This window comes from Nymphalis io, chromosome 23 (assembly GCF_905147045.1).
Source record: "Nymphalis io chromosome 23, ilAglIoxx1.1, whole genome shotgun sequence".
NCBI classification, from domain to species: Eukaryota; Metazoa; Arthropoda; class Insecta; order Lepidoptera; family Nymphalidae; genus Nymphalis; species Nymphalis io.
In genome coordinates this window covers 327,404-343,254 of record NC_065910.1, presented here as the reverse complement: position 1 = coordinate 343,254, position 15,851 = coordinate 327,404, and positions in this window count along the sequence as shown.

Below are 15,851 nucleotides of genomic sequence, written 5' to 3'. Positions count from 1 at the left end.
GTTTCGTTTTTGATTTATTTATTGCATTACATTTTTGTATCATTATAAATTTCCTTTTTGATAATATTTGATAAATAGTGGATTTTTTTGAGTCTTATTGATTGTGTGATTTAATAGTACAGCTGCTCGTGTGCCTTACCTTTCGATGTCGTGTTGTAAGCACTCTGTTCAGTATCTCCCCTGATCTCAAAATATTAATTATTAATTGTAAATATTAATTATAATAAATAAAATATAAAACCATTTATAAATTTTAGTTTTAAACACCGAGTGTTAAATAAATGTAAAGTATCGTGTAAGTTTATGTATTAAGTTATATTGTAAATATTGTATAGTGAAAAAGTAATTATGAATTTAAAATAAACATTTAAGCTATAACAGCAAATGTAAATGCTGGGTTGTCTTCAAAAAGGGTAGATTTGGAAGTTGCCCCACCATTATGTTCTATTAAAGGTCAAGAATATGTGAACAGGTTTCCTGACAGTGTTCTCCAACGGTATGAATAAAATGAACTACAAAAAAATAATTAAGCACATGAAACATTGGTAAAGTTCGGTTAAGTTTTACGTTTTGTGACGACGGCGTCGTCTCGACTATAATTTGTAAATATTTCACAAAGGTTAACAAACAAATATAATTATGGATCGTTTTGATCATCAATAGCCATATATCATATGGTATATTTTAAATGTCGAATTCAATAAATATTAGTTCTTATTGCATTTAGAATGTCGTGTAATGAGCTGGAAACAATGAACGTGTGTATGTATAGTAATAATAAACACTACTAGGCTAAAGTATGTACACGTAGTCTATTTATTGAGGAGTAGTGTAGCGAGTTTGCAATATTGTCGCCGTAGTTAATAAAATAGATGAGAAATGAATATGTGATTTTTTTTATCAACCTTTGTATTGACTCAATGTGTCTACAATTAGATTAACAAGTAAAAACTATTGCTACAGTGTACACCGTACATTTTCGTTATCCGTTATATTTATTTCACAATTAACTACTAAGGTTAATAAGTTCAAAATGGTGAACGTTAGATTTTATATCATAGAACATACACGCAAGGCTTAAAAACGTTACTAAAGACATTTTAGCAAAATATGATAAGCAATCCAAGTGCTATACAGAGCAGATAAACATATTAACATATGTAAAACTCAAATCGTATCACTACCTTTTACTTTTGCCAAAATGTGCCTAATTTCCCATTTCTCATTCTCTTCAAAAATCAAGAGTAACTTCTACTAGACTGAAATTGCTTTAAAATGTTTAAATAAAGACTCGTGGTAAAGAGTGGGTATACCAATTGGGTAGACGGTCGAGGATTTATTTGGAATATACAAAAAGTTCGTGCAAAATCCACGAGGCCGACAGCCGCGCTGAGAAAAGTTGAGTGTTCATACTTCACGGAAAATATATCCTATCATCAAAACCATCAAACACTGCGCTCCGCAATGAAAAAGTCTCTTCAAGTAAGTGTTATACACGAAAGAAGAAAACAAATTTTATTTTATTATAGATTAATTACAACAAAGTGAAAAATATATGTATAATATACTACACACAAATATACTTTAGCTTGATTTACTTGAATACAAGTTTCTTGTTACTCATAAAAGCTATATATATATATAGCTTTTAGTATAATTTTTTCCATGCTTATTATAAATAGTTCGTTTGTTTGATTGATCACGCATATCACGTATCAAATCAAATAAAAAATGTATGTATTCAACAAAGAAATATTACACTATCCAATTAGTTGTCAAAAATCTGCTATTAAGTCGGAAGGAAACACTTCTGACCTGAGATGAACCGGCCAAAGAAACCCATCGGAATTCTTTTTTTTTATCTTAATCTATTAATCCGATATTTGCGTTAGATAGCCCATAATGGGGAAGATCTATACACATCATGTTATGACTCATAGGTATATACTACAGTAACATTTAACGAGGCCAGCTGAATAATTCTAAAAAATCATCATAAATTCATAATTTGGCATCATATGAGAGCACAATGAAGCCACTTAAAGTTCATTATTTGCCAACACGCGTCGCACAATCGCATGAAGCCCTATCGATTCCTTCACTGTTGTCCATTATAATCTAGAGCATTGTTTAAGACCCCCCCTCTCGTCCCTCCCCATCAGTATGTTCGCGATCAGCACAAGATTAAATTTGCGTCTCTTAACAAAGAAGGCGAGTGTTTGAAGAAAGATTAATTTGGGAAAAATTGGGCGCGGGGCTAAGCCCACTTACCACCCGCTGTATCCTCTACCACATCTACAATATCATTCATGTGATATGCACCCGTATTGTGATGAATATAAGGACTAAGATGCTGTAGAAACATATACGAACAAGTCAACGTGACGATTTCTATACGTCCGCGTGTTGTAAAAGTGCTCGATATGGGCTGTACAAAGAATAGACTCAGTCTGTAGTCCCATTTATGACTATTGAAATACGTACAGGTCTTTTTTCTATTCACATCGCAACGGAATATTTCGATTTCAACAAAAAATATTACCTAAAAATTTTATCAAACTGTTTATTAAAATTGATAGTTTTAATACTTCGTAAAGAATTTAAGAGAACTTAGATTTTCGAGATAGATTAGTATTTTGTGTTAATTGACACAAGACATCAAGACCTACAATTATAAATCGTTATTAGTCATCATTATTCGGAAAAAGTGACAAAGGAAAGATACATTCCATAAGAATTTGTGTGCCTCGTCTAGAAACCACCCTTATGAGTCACAGGTTATCATAATAGTATAGTAATTTATACTAATATATATTAGCATTTGTTTTGACGCGCTAAGCTCAGATATACAAGACTGATTTGAGAAAAATTAGATCACCAACAAACTTCACACTTATACACTAATGATGAACATGATGACATATCGGCAGCAACACATATAATCATGAATTTATGTAAAAAATAGAAAATATATGATTATAAAGTCCAATTTCCGCTTACGTAAAAAAAAAAACATCCAAAACTAATCATGACTATTACTAATAGTTTGCTCCTAATTTGTTACGGCTTCCATGTTGCCAACATAAGCTGGGTGGCTATCCTGTTTGTGATATCATAGTGCTTTTTATTTATTAAGTTCTTCTAGTCACCGACGCAGCGTAAGGCGCCCTCCAGTCCTTATGACTGGATGACCTTAATCAGGTGGCGGGTACCGACACGTTGCAGAAGGCGGAGAACCGGGAGCTTTGGCGCACCTTGGGAGAGGCCTATGTTCAGCAGTGGACTACGATTGGATGTTGATTGATTGATTGATTGACTTAATTCTTATGAAAAAGGCCGATAGGCGAATAGGCCACCAGTGGTCACCATCTTACCATTTTACTTGGGACTTAAAATGTTATGTTATGCACAAAGGGAACCAAGGAGTACTGTTTTTGTTAGCTGTGTGTATCCAAATAAAGATTTATTATTTTATCTATTCTAAATTATAAAACATAATACTAGGTAATTACTTTAAATGCCATTTCCATGAATATGCTAGATTTTAAATAGCATGGACTTTCGTATTATAATGATAATGTTCTCCTGGCTGGTTTCGGCCACAGCGGACCCACCTGCGCAGCACATAATATGATAGTGCACACTTTATTCCTCCGTTCTTATAATCTGACACGACTAGAAAGAGTTCAGGTGCAGGACCAACACGTTAACGTACTTTCCGAGGCACAGGAGTCTAAACACTACTCACTCCCAGACTGATAAGATAAACCAAATAACTTTTTAATCACATACAGAATATTTTAAGTCGAGTTGTTAATAACATAAGCTATTCAATATAAAAGGAGATTTAACTTATATTAAGTTATCTACAAAATATATTACTAAAGTTTGTCCGCATCTTAATCTCAGATCGCTTTACCTAATCTTCTTAAGCTATTACCCCCTCTCAGCGAGTGGTGGGGGCCTAGTGGGGTGAGTAGTGTAATTGGCGGGCAGTCACCGCATTACGACCCGCTCAGTTTGGTAAACAAGGGAGTTAATTTAACTAGAGTTATTGCGGTTACAGATATTAAATTACATTCATAACTTCAAACAAGCGACGAGAAATGTTTTCAAAATTAAACATTAAACTATTAGAGCGCTCGAAATGAACAGGCTCGTTTGTAACTTGTTGACTAACGAATATATCTGATATTGTTTTGTTTATATATATGACAAAGTTTATACATGTAAAATAAAAATATATTGATTTGATTCAATTTTTAGAGTTCCGTACTTCTAAAGGAAACATGGAACCCATATAGGATCACTTCGTTGTCCGTCTGTCCGTCAAGACACAAGAGGAAATAAAGCTGAAATGAATACCAAATACTGCGGTCCCTTGGAGTTTTGAAAAAATCAAACCTCTAAGTCTAAGCAATCAAAATATATGGCGATTTATGTCGCATTTCCAATACCTTCCCAAAGGGAATCAAAACCTATAGGGTACTTCCCGTTGACCTAGAATCATGAAATTTGGCAAGAAGCAATATCTTGTAGCACAAGTATAGGAAAAAATCCGAAAATCGTAAATTTGTTGTTTGAAAAAATATTAAAAAAATTATAAGAATATTAATTTTTACGAACAAACGAAATTAAAACCTATGAAAAGTCTAAATCTTAAAATAACCCGGTATATCTTTCAGTATTGTGTGGTGGTACGGAAACCTCAGTGCGCGACCGACACTCCGACTTGCACTTACCTGGTTTTTTATATATTTATGTGTTTCTTCCCCCACAGACTTTTGCATCCTTTTTTTTAAGTTTCATTTTTGTATAATATATGTATTATATCTTGTAAGGCACATTATAACTTTTGTAATATTTTATATATTTGTATATGTGAGTTGGCTGGCATGGCTGCCATATTATTTAATTATTATAATCAAATACAAGATAACCCACTTGCAGTAAAGTTGTGAGTTCAGCGAACAATGATTTCGGTTAATTTAGAACAGACAAAAGTAAAATTTTCGTATGATTTTTATATAAACGATTCTGTAACAACAATGAGACATTTCCTCTCTAACAACGGTGAATAAAAAGCTCGTAATCAATAAACACGCACAGAATAGTTTTATTTTTGGTTAATATAGGAAGGTAGACGGCTCAATGTGCTTCATGATGCTAAGTTATAACCACTATAAGAAATACAAAACATCCTTCATTTAGTCAATTTACCGCAAGCCAATCTTAGACTGTTCTAATGCCAGTCATTACCATTGTAGCTATTATCTTCCTTGGCCATTATCTTCCTCGGCTCATCTACCCTGGAAACCGAAACATAACAATACAAAATTTTTGTTTAATGGTAAATATGTGAAGGTGGATTGTATCCGCACAGTGTTTTATATTTAAGAAGACACTCTCAGGGTTGATTAGGAGTATTACGGTGTAGTAGGTGAAACACAAACACACACACATACAAACATACACGCACACAGGTAGACAAACACGCGCCCACTGTCGCCCACAATCATAATACAAATGTTTACATTCGTATCATGATTTTCAAATGTTTACATTTGTATTATGATTTTCTCACATTAATACTTTACTAATTACTTAAGTAAGAATGTATTTTATTGTACATATTAATATTAACACTATGTCACAACTTTTAATTTTTTTTTAATTGTATCTGTTATATTATTGTACTTTTCTATAATCAAAATTGTAATCCTGTCTGGACTTATTTTAGTACTAAGTTATAACTATACAACCATTTCTGCTGATGCCTGGCTGTTGATTACGAGTAAATAAAAAAAATTAATAATAAAAAAAATTCTCCTAGACCTTCATCACACATCTGATTGACAAATTACTGCCTGTGAGTGAAGTATCTCGAGTTTAGAAAGCAAATCGTCAAAATTAGTATCTACAGTACAGTACAGGAGCCGTTTGTATTCTATAATATTGAAAATTTATAAATATATTCAACAATGGATTTGTAAAGAATGAAGACGGGACGAATCTGCCATCCAGTTATTGTTGATAGCATCCGAGTCAAACGCACGCCTCATCAGGCAGAAAAATGTAATTACAGCGCTAAGTAGATCTCGATAATGCTGCGGTTACACTAACTGCAACATTGATGTACGGTTAATGACGTAAAGCAACATTTTTATTTGTATTTTTTTTATTGTATTTGATAGGCAGTCTGGCAAGTGGGGTGCCTGATGGAAAGTCGTGACAACCTCAATCAGATTCAATTCTAATTCAATCACTCACACGAATGATCTGATGATGATGAGCTATTGAACTAAAGTTGACAATTTCGACCGTAAGTATTTTGTGGTCTACATAAATTTAAATTAACGAAATATATGATAACAATTTAAATCCATATCTTTAGTTTCTCCAGTGGCCTTCACTAGTGGTGAGGCTTTGGATAAGTTTGCAGGGTACTCACTTAAAGTTTTATTGACAGTATAATTACAGACAAAAAGGACAGAGTATCTTAGTTCCCATGGCTTATTATGCATATATGTATAAAGTCTTCCGAACCGATATCGGCCACGGCAGCTAATCTCAAGAGAAATTAGTCAACTGCGTAGGATATATGTATTATAATGCACAAGTGTATTCGTAAACACAGGTGTACTCTCAATTCCCTAAATCTCGTAATCCGATGGGACGGCAATCCAACACGACTGGAAAGAGTTCAGGTGCAGGACCAATGGCTTTACGAGACACGGGAGTGTCCACACTTCCAACTTTGAGACACCGGGCGGCTACTGAGAATTTTCGACAGAAAAACAAAATAACTTTTTATTGGCCCGACCTGGGACTTGAACCTAGGGCCTCCGGGTCTGGGGCCTTATGTCTCTTCACTAGACCATCAAGGCAGTCGAGGTCGCATACATATGGTCAATAAGAAACGACAAGATTCCATTATATAGTGATTCTAATTTGTAAGCATGTGTGGCGTTGGTCTTACGCAAGGAGGCAGGGCGCGCCGTGGGCGGGGTGCGGCCTGGCCGTGACATCATCATTGTTGCATCGCTTAATTACCGAGACATTGCTATCATCTCGTTAAATTATCCGTTTTACCCTTGAGTCTATGATACATTTGTTCCGATCGCTTACGATTATTTGGTACATAGTATACTAGTTTTACCCGCCTATTACGGGGGATATTGGGATATTGCAGTTCTTAGATATAAAAAAGCCTAGTCCTATGTAGCCTGTAACCTTCCTCGGAGTTCAAGCTAGTTTCATTCCTAATTTCATCAAAATCAGTTTAATGATTTAGCCGGGACCGACAGAGTTACATTCGCATTTGTAATGTGAAGTATATATTATAACATTATGAACGCATGTTTTCTATATTAATTATTCAAATATTATAAAAACTAAAGTTTGTCTGTAATATAGTAATAGTAGATACGTTTAATTGCTAAATGTTTGTCATATTGAAAATTGGTTTATGCTTCATATACTTTATTAATCACTTGATTGTATACAACAGACGATTTTATCAAAATATGATTTTTTTTTGCTCACGGAACAATTTCACAATAACCCGCTTTGGGGAAACGATTTAAGTGGGATTTTTACACTCAACTTATCCACCTTATAACCTGGTGATGTCATCCTTAACCTACTCGAATCATACATATATCACGTTTTAAGTAGGTAAGTAAGTAAGCCTACCCTTATTAGCTATTATTCTCAATAGAAATAATCTCGGACCCCACGATACAGTTCTAGTATTGGGTCCATATATAATCTTATTTGTCAAATCGCTAAAACAATAATGAATAGCTCAAGCAAAGTTTAAGAGAATTGGTTGCTGTTTGATAATTTTTAATCTTTGTTTCAACAGTTATTATTATTATCGACGCCTTTGACAAATCGTTGTTGTTATTGTAAATATCTTTCTTATTCATAAGACACCATACAATAGAATAAGGACAAGTATAACACAAAGTTTATTTGTAACATCCTTTGTATCCTGAACTTATACAACAGGAGCGATATGAAGACGTAACAAACATAATTTGAATATTAGTTAGATTTGTAAATAAGATTTTATTATACAAAGCGATAAGTATAATATCGACCAGTGATAGGATATTTACTTTTAAACGGTTTATATATCACCTGGAAAAATATACAACGGGACGTCGGTAAGCTGGGCTATCGCATCCAATTGTTAATTCCATGGTGGTCGTTATGCTCAGGAAACATTGAAATAAGTTAACTGCAACGTCAACTTTTGCTACTATTTTAATAATCGTAATCCGTAATCCATAACAGCCTGTGAATGTCCCACTGCTGGGCTAAAGGCCTCCTCTCCTCTTTTTGAGGAGAAGGTTTGGAGCTTATTCCACCATGCTGCTCTAATGCGGTTTGGTGGAATACACATGTGGTAGAATTTCAGTGAAATTAGACACATTCAGGTTTCCTCACGATGTTTTCCTTCACCGTAAAGCACGAGATGAATTATAATCACAAATTAAGAACATGAAAATTCAGTGGTGCTTGCACGGGTTTGAACCCACGATTATCGGTTAAGATTCACACGTTCTTAGCACTGGGCCATCTCCAAAAAGCCTTACCACGATGATGTATGAATATGTAATGGCAAAACAATTCAGTACCTTTTTCTCGTCTGTTTGTCAAACGGTTTGTATATTTTTCGTTTAGTTCGTTGACAAGCTTTAGTGTTATTTATACAAGATTTTGAAAATTATTGAAAAAAAAACACTGAATTGGAATTTCGACAATTAACCGAACACGCCTTCCTCAATATGAGATTATTTTCTTGAAGGTCATTGTCTGTATTATAATTTTCTATAAAGTATGTGTATATGTAACACATAACATGTTAACAACAGGTCATTTACTGAAGACACTATCTAATGTATAAAATATAACGACGGAGGTTAAAAAAATTTACAAAAGAAATTGCAATTGGTAATTATTACTTGCAATATACAAGCAGTTATGATTCGTCAGCTTACAAGATTATATTGAATGTATAGCTAACGTGTGAAGCGATTCGGAATTTAGATAATATCGAGACGAACCAGAAAGAAACACAAAAGCCAATATAGCAAAGGGCTATTTAATAATCAACATAGGAATGTAAATAAAAATATTAATCAATTCGATTTTTATTTACATAAAAAAATCTTCATAAAAATATCTTAAACAGTCTCTAATACGGATAATCACGCTCTCATAAAACTAATTTGTTTTCGGAGCTCGTTCGCAAACAACCAGAGTTTTTCTACCCTTTTAATAAACCTCATCTCTGTCCCTGCTATATCCACACGGAATGATACAGCGAACTCTAAGCTGCCATTGTAAAACAGTCTCTAAATGTAACGACATTAGGCACATGTAAAGCGTACGTATACGTGTAGGTGTATGACGTACAATAAGCTCACAAATCGCTCTGAATAAACTAATAAATGTCGAACCCGGTCGCCGGTCGCCCACAGATGAAATTATCTTGCGACAGCCGCTTATGAGTGGAATCAATATACGATCATCGCAATAAAAGCTCCAGATGTTTGTCGACCCCCTCGTCCCCCGGGCCCCCAGCTCCCGCCCGGGGCCCTCGTACACGCCCGCTCCCCGGCGCCGGCAATTTGCCCGATATTAAGTTTATACAGCGATTTGTACCCTTCTTTACACCGGTCGAAAGGCACAACGCACACTACGATGAATAAACTCATGTGATTGTTATATTTGGAAATCGAGTATATTTTAGTCATCTATATGAATAAAAAAAGGAAGGTAGGCAGTCTAATGGACTACTAATTTAGTGGTTACTGTGACAAGTAAAATCAAAAGTTCTGTGTCTCTAATGACGAGTATTTCTTATATGTTCGGGCTACTATTATAATTAATTAGATTTAATATTTTTAGTTAAACAATTTATAGTTAACTGAAATTTACACACGTTATTAAATAAATCGCGAAAGTTATAAGCATTTTGAACGTTATAATGATTTCCAATTTTCCAAGTGTAAAATATAATTATTGACCTTATAATTATTGAACTTGAAATGTCCACCATGCAAAAAACCACTTCAAGAACAGTGTCGATACAGCGCAGTGCCAGTCGATACATAAGTCGACCAGGAGCGGGAGACACAGATCAGCCGAGCTCGCCGCGCTCAGCGCCGCCTCTAAACGGTATTGCTGATTAATTTACACCTCGACATCCAAACGTTTCTTTAATTCCAGTCTATACCAGTAATACGCCCAAAAGGGGTTGAATTAAATTTTTCAATTTTACATTGTTTGCTATCGATTCAGTGGTCTTTGCAGCAGGCAGCCTTAATTGTCAACACTAGCTATGGACATTAGAATCTTTAACCATTATTAAAAATGCCCCTAGCTACAGGAATTCAGTATGCCAGCCACATATACCTATTATTACACTGGCTCTCATACATTAAAACCGGAACACAACACTTTATCACTGTTTTGTGATAGAATAACTGATGACTGAGTATAAGACCTATGTCAACAACCGGTTTCACTCTACTTAGTTCTGTAAATCATATAGCTTTATAATATTACATAAGGCCTTGCTTTCGTGATCTTGGCTATAATGTAATATGCTAAAATATATTATTGAATCAGTAAACAAAAATATATTTCTTAAAATAAATCTCTTTGTCTATAGTCATTGGCGAGTTAAACGCACTTCGGTCCCGCACATTCATTAATTTTTCTCGCGAAACTCACTGGTTTCGAAATAATGTGCGCAAACATGTGCCGTGGGAAGCGCACTAAATTATGTTTTGTGTACTCATTGCTTCATTTGATTAACTTCGTATTGGCTTTTATTAAGCAAATCTATAAAGGGTCCGGTGAGAATAAATTAATAATTAATTAAATGAATTAAAAACTATTTATTCAAAAATCTATTCTGGCTGATAATAAATCATCAATATAATTAATAATAATCCTTTTATATCTGTGTATTAAAATATAAATACATTTTGAAAATTATATATAATTGTGATGGTAGGAATAAATATATAAGCATTACTTCTTATGGGTAAAATTTATACAAAAGTGACTATAACAGTGATTATAACAGGAGCAATGCTCCTTGCATTGCTCCTGTTATAATCACTGTTATATATATTGTTTTTATGTGTTATATATATTGATAGCTTATATAATATCTTTATATCTTTTAAGTTTGGTTACTTATTAATCCAGCATGTACAGGCCTTTGCGCGGGTATATTTGAAGGTTTCCCTTGGTTGAAAATAAAGGTTGGTTATAATTTGAGTGTAATTCGTGCTTGATTCAAGCCATCTCGACTTGAATCAGGTGGCTTGAATCTTGAAGTGCTTGATGTGTGCTTAATTTGTGATTATAATTAATCTCGTGCTTTACGGTGAAGGAAAACATCGTGAAGAAACCTGCATGTGTCTAATTTCACTGAAATTCTGCCAGATGTGTATTCCACCAACCCGCATTGGAGCAGCGTGGTGGAAAAAGCTCCAAACCTTCTCCTCAAAATGAGGAGAGAAGGCCTTTAGCCCAGCACTGGGACATTCACAGGCTGTTACGGTCGTGCTTGATGATTGTTTGTTTCTACAAATTAGTTTGTGTAGTTAATGGTTTGAAGGATTCTGAAGTAACAGGCGACAGGTGGCAATTGAGTCGTAGTCAAATAAAAATAGTATAGTCAAAGAATATGCAACGCATGCAAGTATTAGCTATTAATAAAATAAATTATGCAAACAATGACACGTGCCTATCTTGTATCCATTCACAGACAACCCTCTGTATTGCACCTGTGTTGAATTATTCAAGATAATTATCAATTATTTGAAAATCGTATTACGTATTTTTTATAGTAACAATCTGTAAATGTCCCAAGCTGGGCTAAGGGCTCCTGTCCGTTTGAAGGGCAGGGAAAGAAATATTTGGAGCTTATTCCATTACACTGCTCAAATGCGGTCAAGTCAAGTGTAATTAGATACATACATTTTATCACGATGTCTTTATTCAAAGCCGAACACGAGACGCATAATAAACAATAATTAAACATGTGTAAACGCAGTGATGCTTAATTTTCAAGCCGCGGTTATCGGTTAAGATTCACGCGTTCTAACCACAGGACCATTTCGACTCGTACTATGTTTTTATATGTTTAAATAACAACTATTGTTTTCGATTTTAATAGTAAAACATTACCAACTGATTTTGTTGTGTTCTACATTGAGGGGCGAGTGAGGCAGTGTAGTTACAGGCACGAGAGATAAAGCGCTTTGGGATTGGTTAATATTTCTTACAGTGCTAATGTCTATTGCTGGTCGGTTGATTGCTGGCTATTAGAAGCGTAAATTAATTAAAATGGACAAATTTCTGAGTATACATTATAATGTCCTGATTTAGACGATTGATCGTATCCGTTTACAATACAGGTGTCCCTTGATAAGGTGATAACGCAACAGCTGGCGATTCCCGTAGTTATTTAATAAACTTGCATTATCTATATGTTATAAAAACTAACTTTATTTGCAATATTTTATTATCAAAGCTAATAATGTTTATGTAATAAATTTATATTAAATAGGATTATTAGTTATGTGACGATGACCTCCTGACTGATCCCAGCCGCGGCGACCATTCTTTAGAGAGATTAACCAACTCTGCAGGACATATTTTATTGCACAAATCTTTGCGCAAGCAGGTAAAGTCACTATTATCTCTCACAATATTATGGGATGACATTTATCATTTTTATGTACTTTAGGCACGAGAGTTTTCATACAGTCAACTTTGAATGATGACTTTATTAAACCCCATTACCAATACTATTGATTTCTGTGCTTTGACTTAAAGGCTGATTGAGCCAGTATAATTAAAGGCTCAATAGTCAATGATTGGGAGATTACTTACAGTACAGTACGGTAACAGCGTGTAAATATCCCACTGCTGGGCTAAGGCCTCCTCTCCCTTTTGAGGAGAAGGTTTGGAGCTTATTCCACAACGCTGCTCCAATGCGGGTTGGTAGAATACACATGTGGCATAATTTCAATGAAATTAGACACATGCAGGTTTCCTCACGATGTTTTCCTTCACCGTCAAGCACGAGATAAATTATAATCACAAATTAAGCACATGAAAATTCAGTGGTGCTTGCCCGGGTTTGAACCCACGATCGTCGTTAAGATTCACTCGTTCTAACCACTAGGCCATCTCGGATAATTGGGGATTTGGGGCACTTGACAGTAAGGAATGGTGCAGTGCATGTATCTATGGGTAGAGGTGACTTTACCTGAGATTTTGCAATGAAAGACAAACAGACAAAATACGTAACGTTAACTATGTAGGTAAAGCAGTTTATTGAATTACTCCCTATACGATCCTCTAAATATAAATAACATCGCGTTATCGATACAACTTATTGGTTTTTGATTGCGATAAAAAGGTAATTAATGTTCGCTAAACAAATCCTTCAGATAATCGATCATTACGAGATTATCGATAATGGATAATAATTTGTTAAAATGTCAGTCATTTATTGATGACATTTAATAAGCATTTGAAAGTGATTTTTATAATTTTTAAGAGATAATTTTTACAGTACAGAATACGGCAACTGCATATATAGTTTATAGACAAACTGTTATACGCGGATTGACGCTTGCTAAACATTACTATTCTCATTTCGTGACAAACAAATGTATAAATTCTAATACCTAACTAACCTTAAGATTTGTACCTTTGGCTCAATATTTGAAGATATTTAAAAAAAATGCTAAGGGATTAATATGTATGTATTATAGCACACGAAACCGATTGTCTTTATTATTTGTGTATATTCTATATATGTATAAATATATTAAATGATGATTATTATTAAATTATGAAAATACTAAATTGTTGTGAATATATAATAAATCGATTAATATTAAAGAGTTTTAGTTAAAAATAAACATTTAAATAATGAAATTATATTATTATTTGCGTACATTTCGATTTAAATTTTATAACGGTTAAATACATTTCACTTATATGATTTTATTTCATTATAAAATTGTGTATTTTCTTTTGCAAATGTATCAATAACAAATTAATACAAATCTTATAATTTGTAATAAATTACTTGGAAAATCTTTAGTTCAGTGTAATCAATGGGTTTTAATAAATATCAAATATTTTATTTACATTAGATTTATTAACCTCATGATCGTGTGGAATGGTGGCAAGACGTTTGCAGCATTTCCCCTTTTAGTTATATTAATATGATTCTAGTTTGTTACCAAAGCCTTTGTCCCTTTTTATATCAAGAACACTCCGCTGCGCAGGAAATTTTATAGTAATCAAGTGTAAGTGGACACACATATTTATTTTCTATTCCACTACTCTCATAATCCGTTGTACGACAAATTCATGCGCAGAAGCAACGCTTGCCGTAATTTCTAAGGCAAGAGTTTGGGCCCCATTATCTTCAAAATTCATTGTACAGAGTTTTTGTAAGAAAAATCCAAAAACTTTTTATTGTCTTGAAACGGATTAGAATAAGCCAGCCACTTGAACGAAACAGAAACAGAATTGAATACTATTATTATTGAATAAAATAATATGTTCGGTCTATTTTGAATGATGTTATCGGTTCTCTGAAAAAAAAACCAAAAACATATTGATACGAGATTTCTAACAAGTCCGAAATGTTAACGAGTGCGATACAGGCCGCGCTAATTGAGCCAACCTACACACTATACAGCGTGTTCTCTTTTTTCATTTGGTTTTAATATTTGTTGTTAAAAATGTTATAAGATTATACTAAATTAACAATTACCACCACCTCAGAATGTGTATTGGAGCTGAGCTCTTAGTAAAAAGTACTTAATAAAAAATATTTATAATAATTATTTCTAATTAAATTTATATATCCTGTTCGAAAGACTGTATGCATTTTAGTCAACATCTAACATATGATCTTGATCTTTACATGTTATATAAATATGTAAAATTTATGGATCTTTGTGGACTAGACTAGTCCACAAATTCAAAGTCGCTCAGCGTGCTATGGAGCGAGCTATGCTCGGAGTATCTTTGAAGGATAAGATCAGAAATGAGATTATCCGGAAAAGAACCGGAGTCACCGACATAGCTTGCAAAATTAGCAGGCTGAAGTGGCAGTGGGCTGGTCACGTATGTCGTAGGACCGATGGCCGTTGGAGCAGACGAGTCCTAGAGTGGAGACCGCGAATCGGCAAGCGCAGCGTAGGGCGCCCTCCAGCCAGGTGGACCGACGACCTTAAGAAGGTGGCGGGCACCAACTGGATGCGGAAGGCGGAGGACAGGGAGCTTTGGCGCACCTTGGGAGAGGCCTATGTTCAGCAGTGGACAACGATTGGCTGTTGATTGATGGATCTTTAATATCTACATAAAAATAAACGTACAGTCATAGAGACTGCGGACTGCGGACTGCCGATAGAAGTGAAAACTTGAAACTGTTAACTATATTGTCCAATTTTTATTAGTAAATAATTCATTACTTTTTAGTTAAAATACACTTATATTATTTGAATGTACTGTTAGTATTTACATAGATTTCAGTCATTCTTATCCTCATTATTTTCGACAATACTTAAATTATTTGTACTTTCAACGATTTCATTATTAACAATAGCACGTCGGTGACGCCACGAGTCTATCCTACGCAACGCGCCTAAAGAAGTTTTCACTTCAAAAACATTAGATGTATCTACTCGTATCATGTATATAAAGGAACTTCTAAGAAGGACCTGCGATGCTGAAAGATTTGATCAAATGACTGTTCCTCCCGACACCCTGTAGGCCGTGTGTTGGTT